At 36.7% G+C, this 12459-nt stretch overlaps 1 protein-coding gene across 4 annotated transcripts in view; it reads left to right on the top strand.

Annotated features, from left to right (window-relative positions):
- ctnnd2a (catenin (cadherin-associated protein), delta 2a) overlaps positions 1-12459 on the top strand; it is a 324872-nt gene that overhangs the window by 75241 nt on the left and 237172 nt on the right. For 2 of the 4 annotated variants that reach the window (XM_084398528.1, XM_084398529.1), the window contains exon 1: positions 8463-8745. The exons of the other annotated variants lie outside the window; for them this stretch is intronic. The gene's annotated coding sequence lies outside the window, so the exon portion shown is untranslated. Of the gene's footprint in view, positions 1-8462; positions 8746-12459 lie in introns of those variants that run through there. 4 annotated transcript variants of the gene reach the window in all.

The following is a 12459-nucleotide window of genomic DNA, read 5'->3' on the forward strand; positions in this document are numbered from 1 at the left end:
GTCTTTTTTTTTTTCATGAACTAACAATGGGAAACATATTTTTTACAGTATTTATTAACCTTTGTTAATGGTAGTTAATAAAATGTTCATGTTCATGTTGGTTCACAGTCCGTTACTAATGTTAACAGATACAACTTTTGATCTTAAAGTCCCTGTAAAGGCAATTCTAAAAAAAAATTCTAAACACATTATAAATGTTATAAATGTATTGATAAAACATATTACAAAGACTGTGAACTGTGAAGTACTGAATTGTGGAGTTAGACCGTTAAACAGTTTTTCACCATTGCTGTGTTCCGGATTTTTTGGGCGGGGCTAAAACAGGGGCTCGATGACGCACTGGAGCCTGGACACGCCCCTACTTGATGACGCATCGGAGCCCCTGACGCTGCCCCTCCCCTAACAATATAGCACATTCATTCACATCAGTTTGCCGATCGCGAGTTACTGTCAGTACTATTAGTTACTACAGCCTACAGTTTGCTAGCTAGCTATGCCTTCGTCACGGAAATGCGTACTACCTGGATGCGATCACGTACAAAACAGATCGGTGTCCTTATTTAAATTTCCGAAAAATGATCACATCAAGAAGAGGTGTATTAATTTTGTGAAGAGCCACCTTGATGGAGAGCTTAGGATCACCGCCAAAATCCGCCTCTGTAGTGATCATTTTACACAGGATAGTTTTATAAACTTTCGTCAGAGACAACTGGGATTCACTGATAATACGCTGTTACTGGTAAATGGGGCCGAACCGATTATCTCCCGCCTAGGCCTTCATCCTCCCGTCGCGCCGACAACTGGTGCCATCGTCGGCTGGCTTTCGTCAGCTTTCCCGCGAGTGGGCGTGGTTTCAGCGCAGCCAGCGGACACGCCCCCAGCGTTTGAGAGCAGAGACTACTGCTCATTTTATCAAGATTTTGATAGCTTATTTTATGTACTTGCCGGCTTTTTTTATCATTCAAATTTGGCTGGGTGGCTAATAACACCTTTTTCTGTGGTGTGACAAACTCAGAAAACATACTTAATTTTGACTTTACAGGGACTTTAAAATGTATTAGTGAAAGTTGAGTTTAACATTAACTAAGAGGAATAAAGGGTGTAGAAGTATTGTTCATTGTTAGTTCATGTTAACTAATGTAGTGAAACCTTAAGTGTTACCAGAATTATTAATGTTTTGATTCTTACAGTTTCACAATGTGAAATATAAATTAGAAGAGTAAGAATCCAACTATATATAAAGGTGTTTTTTTTTTTTTTTTTTTCACACAGGACTGTAATACGCTTTTATTTATATAGATTGAATTTGAAGGAACTGTTAACTTTTGAGGGGCCAATTTATATTCACTTTAATTATTTCTTGGAATGTACAAAAGGTCATGTGCTTAAACAGTCACCTTATTATTTTCATTTTATTAAAGTCATTTTGATTATACATCTGCAATTAATCATAATGCCATGGGAAATAATGAATTACTCTTTAGCACTGGCCCATAAATCATGGGAAAGTTTGTAGCATAGATTAATGTATAGTTCAAGTGCACTTCAGAAGAGATTGTAAAACCTAATGGAACCTTCTCAGATAACAGAAAGATGTCTTTTCACAGGTGGAAGTACTGGTATTTTAAAGTGTTAATCGAGCTTTATACGACCGCATGCTAATCAAGGCTTGCTCTTTAGGTGTCATGAGTTAGCAAAGTCTAGTTAGCATAGTCACATTTGCCCCTGCTGGTAGATACTGCAACTGCACCCTCCTTTTCCATCGACAGCCATTAGAAAACTAGAATTGGTCTCTGAGAAAAACATCTATCTATCTATCTATCTATCTATCTATCTATCTATCTATCTATCTATCTATCTATCTATCTATCTATCTGTCTGTCTGTCTGTCTGTCTGTCTGTCTGTCTGTCTGTCTGTCTGTCTGTCTGTCTGTCTTTCTTATAAATACATATGTACGTATACAGTTTCTGGCCGACCGTCTGGCATCCATCCATCCATCCATCCATCAACATATTACACATTCAGAGCAAAATTTCCACTTAAATAGGAACTGACTGCCCTCCTAAATGAACGCCATGTGTGCATGCCAAATGTGTGAAAGAGACACCTCATCTCCTTATTTTTATTCCCACACATAATAAAGTTTTGTCAAGGACTGACTTTTTTGAACCCCCCCTCCTTGCAGCGATGCACATCATATATCTCACTCCAGATATATTCATCCGTTCCAGAGCTCACTTTCTGAACCTGCCACTCCATCCACACCCTTATGAGAGCACACGCCGTGCAGTTCTTTACATTCTCACATGCTCAGCGCACCAGAAGAGAAAAAGTGCTGTAAAAAAGGGATTTATCTCCTGTGATGCTTATATTGTTTTCCCAGTGTTTCAAAACTGCTGACCTTTTTCTTTTTCTTTAGTTTCACTGAACGTGTTGAGCAAAGCTGCTGTTTTCTTGAGAAAGAGACTGAGAGCCTGCCTTTCTAGGGCTCAGTATATCAAAACAAATGTCTCTGAGGATCAATGAATTAATGTCTGATGTGGAACCAAATTAGGGTGAACGGATTCAGTTGGCTAGAAGTTACTTGTGTGTTCAATGCGGAAGCACGTAAGCGTGACTGTGAGTTGGCATTTAGTCGCTGACATTTCAAGGTGCTGTTTTGTTGTGCCAGAAGTCTAACTTCATAAGAGCATGAACTTCTTTTTTCTAAAAGCCATGTTTTTTTGCTAAAGAGCGTGTATGTGACCTTGGGGTGCATGGTTAGCATATTTGTCAGTGGTAAGTCGTGGTTGACAAAATGGGGTGATCAGTGGCCAATATCCAGAGATCAGGGTGACTGATGGAATATCAATATGTATATACTGTATAATAGACATACAGTACAGCAGCCTCAAAAAGTATTGCCACATATGGCTGGATGTCTTTGTATTATATAACAAAAATTCACAGTAACTAACATTAACTATGAGCATAGTTCCTATAATTCCATTTGTCTTAATTTTGAACAATACATTTTTTATCTATTAGTTTTTTATGTCATATTTTTGAATTTTTCAACTTCACTTACTTCACAACTTACACAACTTAAATTTCCCTGTATTTTGCATGTAGTAACCCTAACCCTAATCATATAATATTTACTCGTTATTTATTACTCAATACTTAATTGTGTAACAAGGACATCTTAAAATAAAGTGGACATTAAAAATAAAAGTCATTCTGGTGCATTATGTCATGCCTAAATTCACTTTTAGCATTTAAAATGATTGATTTGAGTTTTTAGTGTTTTATTATGAATTTATTTAGATGAAATAGTGGCGAAATTTTAAATTTGGCTATATCTTATCAGCCATAACATGAAAATGAATATCGGTGTATGGATATCAGCCAGAATTTTAGTATCTGTCACTGTCCGTGATCCTGTTTTTAAGCTGTTTAAAACGTATAGCTCACATGTTCAGATGTTTAGGGATGTCATAACTAGCTTTACTGAACCATTTGACACTTTGTAATCTCCAAGTCACAGTGAGGGAAACAAAGGAGTGGGATACTTCCCGGCTATTCTCGTTTCTCTGTATCGGGAGCTTGCAATCTTCTGTTGGTATAATATATGTCCGTCCTGTCACATTAAACAACAATCATTCTCATGATACTTCCAGAAGATACATTTCCACATGCAATCCTGAGTGAGTCTAATCCATCGCCGGCTTCTTTAGCAGTGCCTGTAAAGGTTAAGTGAGTTTCTTTCAGAAGCACAGTGTATTTTTCCCCTCCCCTGGCAAGGGAAAGGCTGTTTGCCCAGTGTAGTTTGTTTATGTATGTGTTGGGGTAAATTGGCTATTCTTAGTCTTGCTGAAGAGCAGACGTGACAGACAGAGGCCGTGGTTTGAACTGACTTAATTGGGCCATTCATCACAGAATGCTGATGATGTCTGCTCTCTCTTTCTCTCACGTTGCTATCTTTCACAGTCATTCATTTTCGCATCCTTTCTTTCTCTCTTTCTTTAATCAGAAATGTAATCAAAACAGAAGGATCATGTGAACCAAATTCGCCCATTCCGAGGATACCGTAATCTCTGATGTTTATTGTTTGGGAAGAAACACCTTTGGGAATTGACAATTTTTTAAAATTTTAAAAAGCTTTCCCTTTGCAATTCTTTTTTTTCTTAGTTCTCAATGAAATCGAATTGTGTTATCTCTCTACCTTACAGTATAATTTGACATGAAATGAATATAAACGAATGTTGAATGTCTCTTTATATAGAATGTTGAATGTATAGAATGTTGAATGTCTCTATGATAATACGCAGTGAAGTACATTAGCATAGTCATAACTCCTTTACATGCATTACGCAATGTTCATGTTTATCATCCTCTTCCATCGAACCTGCTTTGGTAACATATTAACCCTCTGGGGTCCTTCGTTTAACAGTCACACTCAGGACCTTCGGGTCCAAATGGACCCGGAGGGCGGGATTAATATATATATATAAAAAAAATCATATATATATTTTTTTACTTGTTTTTTATAATATTTTTTCTTTTCTTTTTTGGTGTTTTGAGATAATTTTATGATTTTAATTAATATTTATGCAATAATTATGACCCATTTTTTCCCATTGAATATAATAGACATTTTTTATATATTTTATTTTTATTTTATTTTTATTAAAAAAAATTTAGTTTTTGTTTTAGAGATTCACCCCTTCACTATTGAGTCCTTTTTTTCTGCATCCTGGCTGATTTGTAGATTGTATGCACAAAAAAATTCTGTGTTTTCATATTTTTGACAATTTCCCATTCATTTCCTATGGGGGTCATTTTTGACCAAAGAGCAGAAGTGTGACGTGCTTGGATCATGACCCCAATATTTTTTGTGTGTTCACATACCTAATACCATAAAAGTCACCAAGTTTCGTAACATTCCGATGAAGCTGTGATTTTTAAAAATTCAAAACAGATTTTTGTAATCTGAATTTATTAGTGTGTATGTGTGTGTGTGTGTGTGTGTGTGTGTGTGTGTGTGTGTGTGTGTGGATGTGTCTGTTTTGCACCCTTGATGTTTTATAGATTAACCCCTTCACTGTTGTGTGCTTTTTTTCTGGATCGTGGCTGATTTGTAGATTGTACGCACAAAAAAACTCTGCATTTTCACATTTTTGCCCATTTCCCATTCATTTCCTATGGTGGGTCCATTTGGACCCGAAGGTTTACAACCACTTAGACTATTCAAATCCTGTCCCCAATTTTTTTGGGTGTTCATATACCAAGTACCAACAAAGTCACCAAATTTCGGACCATTCCGATGAAGCTATGATTTGTTACATTTTTTTATTTAAACGCTTCGGGTCCATTTGGACCCGAAGGACCCCAGAGGGTTAACTCTTCAAAGCTTGTATTGCGTAATATACCAACACAAGAACCTTAAAGCAGTGAATGAGAGTCAAATTCAGGTCAAGTTAATAGTTGGCCTAGTTTTTTTTAAATATCCTGATACTCAATTGTGTTCTTTTTTTTTCACACACACAAACACACAGACACACACGATTCAGCGATTAAGACTGATATATGCGATTTCTGATTTAAATCCTTATTCTACATCATATTTAGTATAAATTCACTAAAAAACAATATTTGACAACAGAAAATGTCCATTGACAAGGTCTTTAGTAGATTTTGAAATTGACATAATGATATATTGTATCATATTGGTTATTGGATGATATTTGTTGACAATTTGTTTTTTTAATCTGGATTGGCCTATTTTTATATATTTACAGAGCATTCATTTTCTTTTGTTTAGACACAGTATTACGTTAAAAGACAATCATGCTTTGACATTTAAACAATTTAAAGCTAATTTCCATTGTTTAAAATGTTTAAAGTATTTCAAATCGTATGACGAAACTCCATTAACTGAGTCATTAATGGTGCTTTTAAGGCAAGAATTATGTTTTTTCTCTTCCTCTAGCAGACTGTTAGTTCAAGCACTTAACGTCAGGTTTGACATGCTAAATACCACATGAAAACCACCTTTAACCGATAAAAGGCCAGTGTCCTGAATCCTGACATGAAGCTGCCTGACAAGGACAACCCTTCAGTACTGTATGTGTGAGTGAACACCAGGTTAGATGACCTTAGACTTGTCATCAGTCACCTGAGAGAGATGGAAGAGTTCGCTCAGCCTCAGATCACATGACCTATTGTTCATTCTGTGGGGGATACAGGTGGTTTCCCTGGGGGGATGAAATAGGATATTCCCTGTCCCAACTGATCAGTGCAAACGAAACCATCGCTGTACAATATCACAAAAGGAGACCACACAAGAACGATTTATTTGTGAGATGTCAAGTACGTAGAAAGATTGTGTGCTTTTGTAGTATGTTGGTTCAGCATCATGTTTTAGTCAGTGTTTTGTTCACCTGAATGTGCAGCCACATGGAAAAAATGAAATACACCAACGTTCAAAACTTTGGGGTCAATTTTTTTGAAGTCACTTATTCTTACCAAAACTATTTATTTGGTAAAAAATGCTGTAGAAACCATAATATAGTGTGAATACTATTACAGTTTAAAATAACTATTTACTATTTTAATATATTTTAATATAATTTATTCCTGTGATGGCAAAGCTTAATTTTAAGCATCATTACTCTAGTCTTCAGTGTCACATGATAATTCAGAAATTACTCTAATAAGTTGATATGGTTCCAAGATTATTATAGGTTCGCATTTTTAAATTAGTTTTTATTTTAATATCATTTTCGGTTTAGTTAGTTTCATTAATGGTTTCGTTTTTATTTTGTGAATACAATTCTATGTAGTTTTTATATATTTAGTTTCAGTTTTAGTAATTATAGTTTAGCAGAGTTAACAGAACACTTCCAGTTAAAGACATTTCATTTCAGCAAAGTTTAATGTTTGCAGTTTACAGTTAACTCTTGGGAAAACCTCTTAATAATAAAAATAAAATAATTGTTGGAGGATGAACAAACAACCAAACAAATGCAACTAAAAAGTAAAAAATTATTCATTCATACTCATTCATATTAAAAATGAAATCTTGTTAAACGTGGCATATAAGAAAAAGAAAAAGATATGCGTATTATGATTATTCTTTAAGGTTATTTCTATGATTAATCCTTTCAAACATTATTCTTGTATTGATCCATTTATACTTTTTGTCTATTGCATCGTTTAAAATCATATACTCATAGTTATACTCATATTCAAATGTTCTGTTCAGACCAGACATTTAGTATACTTCTACTCTGACAAATGTACATCTATTTCTGGGCTATAGACATGCTATTTGTTTTTTCCGTTTTCTGCTCAGTGTGGTATCTTGTCTAATGTGTGTGTGGTAGGCCTATCTTGTTTAGGCTAGTTTCACATGAGATGGAATTAAGGTACAGCTGTATTTGCATACAGTCTCTAGACATGATGGAAATATTTAGCCTATTTGGCCATTTCTGCTTCTTAGGGCTGGTTCACACAGAAAGCGGGTTTTCTTTTTAAAAAACGGAAAAAAGATGCGGGCACAGTGCTAACTTTTAAGTGAGTGTTAGATGTCAGCAATGGTAATCTAAAAGTCATAATTAAATATACAATACTGGCCGATAAATTAAAGAAAGATCTCTAATATTGACCGATAACTGCTACCAATATATTGTGCATGAATTCTTAATAAAGAATGCCTCTGCGTTCAGCAGTGACGTGAATCTTTCCTGACCATCATCTCCAGCTCATTCGTAAGGATGGACAGATCAGAAGGAAGAGAGGAGCCTATTAGACGAGAGGTTGACAGCGCACTTGGTATGCATGAGAACAGCGAGAGTAACCTTTTATCAATCAGCTTTCATCACTGACCGGCCCTATTGAGCAGGCGGTCAGCAACATCTCTCTCTCTCTCTCTCTCTCTCTTTATTTCCCCTGCTTGTTGCTCCAGCAACTAAACCTCTGAACCTCCCAGCTTTTATGAAGTTTAGATTGGCTTAGTTAAATGCAGTCCCATCTCTCATTTACTTTAACTGCAGCCAGACAGGTCATTTAGCCGTATGCTGTGAAATAGTGTCTTTTCAATAGATAATGACTATCTGGTAACGCTAAAAAAGGCTGGAGAAGTTTTGGCCACCGAAACGCTCTGGCATCCCTCTTTCTTCGATAATACACACTGCCTCTCCTGGGTCTCCATTGTATTTAAACATATTCCGACACAGCGCTTTAGATAAATCGTTCCGGCTCTCTCAGGAACGCCGACTTCCAGGCTGGTATTGATGTGGAACAGACAGTGAAAGTTCTCAGGCTTTTCAGTGCGCCGAGGGATGGATGGGGGAGGAAGAATGGAGGAGAGAGGCATTTAGCGTTTCACCCCAGAGGCACTCGAAATTCTTGCCCGGTTTTTGAGGTGGCGGGCACAAATCGTCCTGTGAAAAGGGGCAGGCGGGAGAGTGATTGGAGGGAGGCTCGGTTTGGCAGTCTGGCTGGTGGGCGGGACGTTCGGCGATGAAACATTGCATAAATAATGCCAGAGGGGGGCGCTGGGTCCTCTGTTGCCATGGAAACCTTTGTGGCTGACTGAGCCTGTGTTGTGCGCGAGGTGTTCGGAAGCTGCGGCTGGCAGACCGGCCGCGCCTGTAATGAGTTGAGGAATTTCTCTAATGGGAAGAGTAAGTGGAAGGATGGTCGACGGACTGGCTTTACGTTGATCTTGTTTGCTTTGGCGTGTGGGAGGAGGAGACGAGGTATGGCTTTTTTTCTGATCTGTGATGGGGAAGGTGGAAAGAATGTTGCTGATTTAAAGGATGAGTTTTTGAACTTTAACTGTATTATATAGCCTATGCATGCTTTGCTAATGTTGGTTACGGTGTTCATGGAAGTTTTTTTTTTTTTTTTTTGGACATGAGTTGTGCTTCTTATTATGTCTGGCATAATACAGTAAAATGTTAATTCTCATTGGCTGGCTCTCCAGCCTTACTAATACTGGTTTTAATTGGTAGATTTCAGTCACAATTAGCTGTCAGTTCTTATATATATTTGCACTTATTTCCTTTGAACTCTGATCAACAGGTGTTGCCGCTCTACTAGTGGTTAGCAACATCAATTTACCTTCTTTAATAGTGACATTGTTCCATAATAACTACTTTAAGCCATCTTGGGAGACATTTTCCCTTTTTTTTATTATTATTTATTTATTTATTTAATTAGTACTGTCAAATCGTGATTGTGATAAATCGCATCTATAATAAAAGCTTGTTTATATAATATATGTGTGTGTATATACACACACATATTGTGTGTGTGTGCGCACGTGTCTGTGAATACACAAACACACACACACACGTGTATATATATATATATATATGAAGAGTTCAGATGCAAAAGCCTCTAAGTGCCATCTGAAAATTTCTTCTAGAATGATCATTTTTATCAAGCTGGTATATTTAAGTTCAATAATTTCACTTAAATGACCATGCAAATTATCTATTAATTGTCATTTAAATGAAATTACTTAACTTAAATATACAAGTTTTACAAAAATTATCATTCTAAAAGAAAATTTCAGATGGCACTTAGAGGCTTTTGCATCTGAACTCTTCATATATATATATATATATATATTATACACACATATAATACACACATATATTATATAAACACAAACTTTTAGATATGATTAATCGATTTGACAGCGCTACTTTTAATATTTAAAAATTAAATGGATCAAAACAAAAAGAAACATCATTCCAACCAAAAATCTATTTTTACCAAGTAGATTCGTTGTTTAATGCAGGAAGTAAAATACAGTAAAAATATTTTTTTCATTTTTTTCATTTTTCATTGATTTTTATGTATATGCTCCTATGCAACTATATATAACATGTATAATATAAAGCAATATTTAATCAAATATATGTGTTTTTAATAACATTTTAAGGGACATATTGCTATAATTTAATAATTTAATTATATAATTATAATTGAAATGATTATATTTTAATGCTTTTTCAAAAGATTTGCATTTCCCTGAGAAACTTTGTTTACTCACAAAACGTTGGGAGTGGGAGGAAAAAACTATTTCAGTCCTTTTGCGAGTGAACTCAAATTTTCTTGAACGAAGCGAACACAAAATTGCTTTGCCGTTCACAATTTCTCTCTCTCTCAAGACTTTTGTGTTCTTTTACCAAACTATTGAGAGAGAGAAAGCAAAAGTTCTGCTAAATGCAAAGATTCTCGGGGGGACACAAATGTTTTGTGAGTGAACACACAAGCGTTGAAATATAATGCTTCCTTTTATCACCGTTTTTTTTCCCCATCACCTTGTCCCCTTAAGGGACAGTTCACCCAAAAATGAAAATTCTCTCATCATTTACTCACCCTCAAGTTGTTCCCAACATGTATGAATTACTTTCTTCCGCTGAACGCAAAATAGACCAAATAGACCGTTTAGACCATTGACTTCCATAGTATGTTTTTTTTCCATACAGGAAGTCAATGAATGGGGTCCATAACTGTTTGGTTACAAACACTCTTCAAAATCTCTTCTTTTGTGTTCAGCAGAAGAAAGAAATTCATATAGGTTTGTTCATATAGTAAATAACAGAATTTTCATATTTGGGTGAACTATCCCTTTAAGGGCTATATGCGTGAATATTGCAAACGCAAAACTGTTGATTAGGTGTTGGATTGATTGTTTGAAACGGCCTGTTTGTGCTGATTTACGCAAATGAACAAACTTACCAACTGTTTTTGAATTTTGAATAAGAGCTATGAGGCATTCAAATGTCATTATTCTTTAGATTTAATTACTTAGAATGTATTCCTTTGTAGGTTGGATGTATTTCACAATCTGTATCCTCTTTTAATGCGTAAGTGTCCTGAACTGCACAAATGTGAGAAAAGAAAAATCCTATGGGAGAAGTGTGAAAGGTGTGAGAAAAAGAGAAGAAATGAGATTAATTTGCAGCACATTTGTGGTTTGCTGGTTTGTTTGGGGACAGAGAGCTGGTTGTTTGTGATTAAGTGCAGATAAAAAAGGGGTGTTTAGGGGATTGAAAAGGAATAAGTAGTTATTCTGATGTCTGGGAATAGGGGCTGGTGGGACACACCATCATCTAATTTAGTCCACAAATGGCTTTCAGAGCTGGATCAATAAACCCTTCTATTGTACGGTCCCTGTATGCATGTGGTTACGGATCAGGCCCCCATCGATCTCCCTGCCCAGCTGTAATTAAAACAGTACCGGTGACGAGAACACCTGCTGGGGAGCATCAGATTTTTTTCTCAATTCCTATTTTATCCTCATCTCCGTGTTCTCGACCGTTTCTCTGCTCTGCAGGAATAAAACACTTTGGGGGTCTTTGGGATAAAAGCTATCTTTTCTATGTTAATCAGAGTTTTTGTCATAACCAGCCACAACGACGATACACAACGACTGGATTCTGGTGTGGGTCGGGAACCAATAGACTGCCGATCCAATAGCCAAGACTATTTCGATTCAATTCGATACCTGTAGGCTTTCAAACGGTCCCGTGCTTATTTGTTTTCACGCTGTAGTCTGAAGAGCGTCAAAGGTTTCTAATTACAATGCAATTTGCAGCGTTTAGCATTGTAGCCAATCGCGCTGCATCTTAAGTGACTGACAGCGTCAGTCATTATAAAGGGAGAAGTCACTCTTTGATCGCTTTCTGTATATAATCTATTCGCAATTTCAATAAAAGTTTTATTTTTCATGCTGCTAAAAAGGCCAACGGCCACGTATACACTGGGTTTCAGGAAAGACAACCGGATTTAAATGCAGAGTGAATCCGCTAAAATATCCCCGATATTAGGAATGACAGTATATTTGGCAATGTGTTCTTTTAATTTATGGAGACATCTAAGCATCTGTATAGCCTTTGATGTGATTTATGCACATTTGTTCAAAATAGCCTGTATGGGCAGATTGTTCACATGATGTAGGCAAAAAGTTTTGCGATTTTTATTCAAAAGTTTTTGATTTGATTCAGTTAGATTCAATATTGATTAATTGGGGCAGGGCTATCCCAAGCATGGGACGGGGTCCCCATGGGCCCCCCTCGGTCAGCCTGTTCACGATTGGCTTCCTGGGGGTATGGGATGGGTGTTCTGCAGGGCCCCCTAAAGATATTTATTGGACTCATATTTAATCTAAAGGACTCATATTTATTGGTGTGGACAGATAAATTGCTTGTTGCTGGAATCTTATCGCGTCAGGTTAGCACACTGTGCAATGCAGCTATTTAGTCTTTCTTTGAGTCTATTTGAGGAATTGGAAGTTCTTTGAAGGCTTCTCGTTTGGTGGAAACGCTGTTGTCTTGGAGGGGGGCAGCTTGGGGCTGGCCGTCTAAGCGATTATATCTACTGATAGTGCACTTTCGGTCCCAGCTGGGGCGTTAGTGGTGATTATCATCTCTCAGGGCCGGCCGGAGGTCTGCCCG

Source organism: Rutilus rutilus (assembly GCF_951802725.1).
Source record: "Rutilus rutilus genome assembly, chromosome: 24".
Taxonomy (NCBI): domain Eukaryota; kingdom Metazoa; phylum Chordata; class Actinopteri; order Cypriniformes; family Leuciscidae; genus Rutilus; species Rutilus rutilus.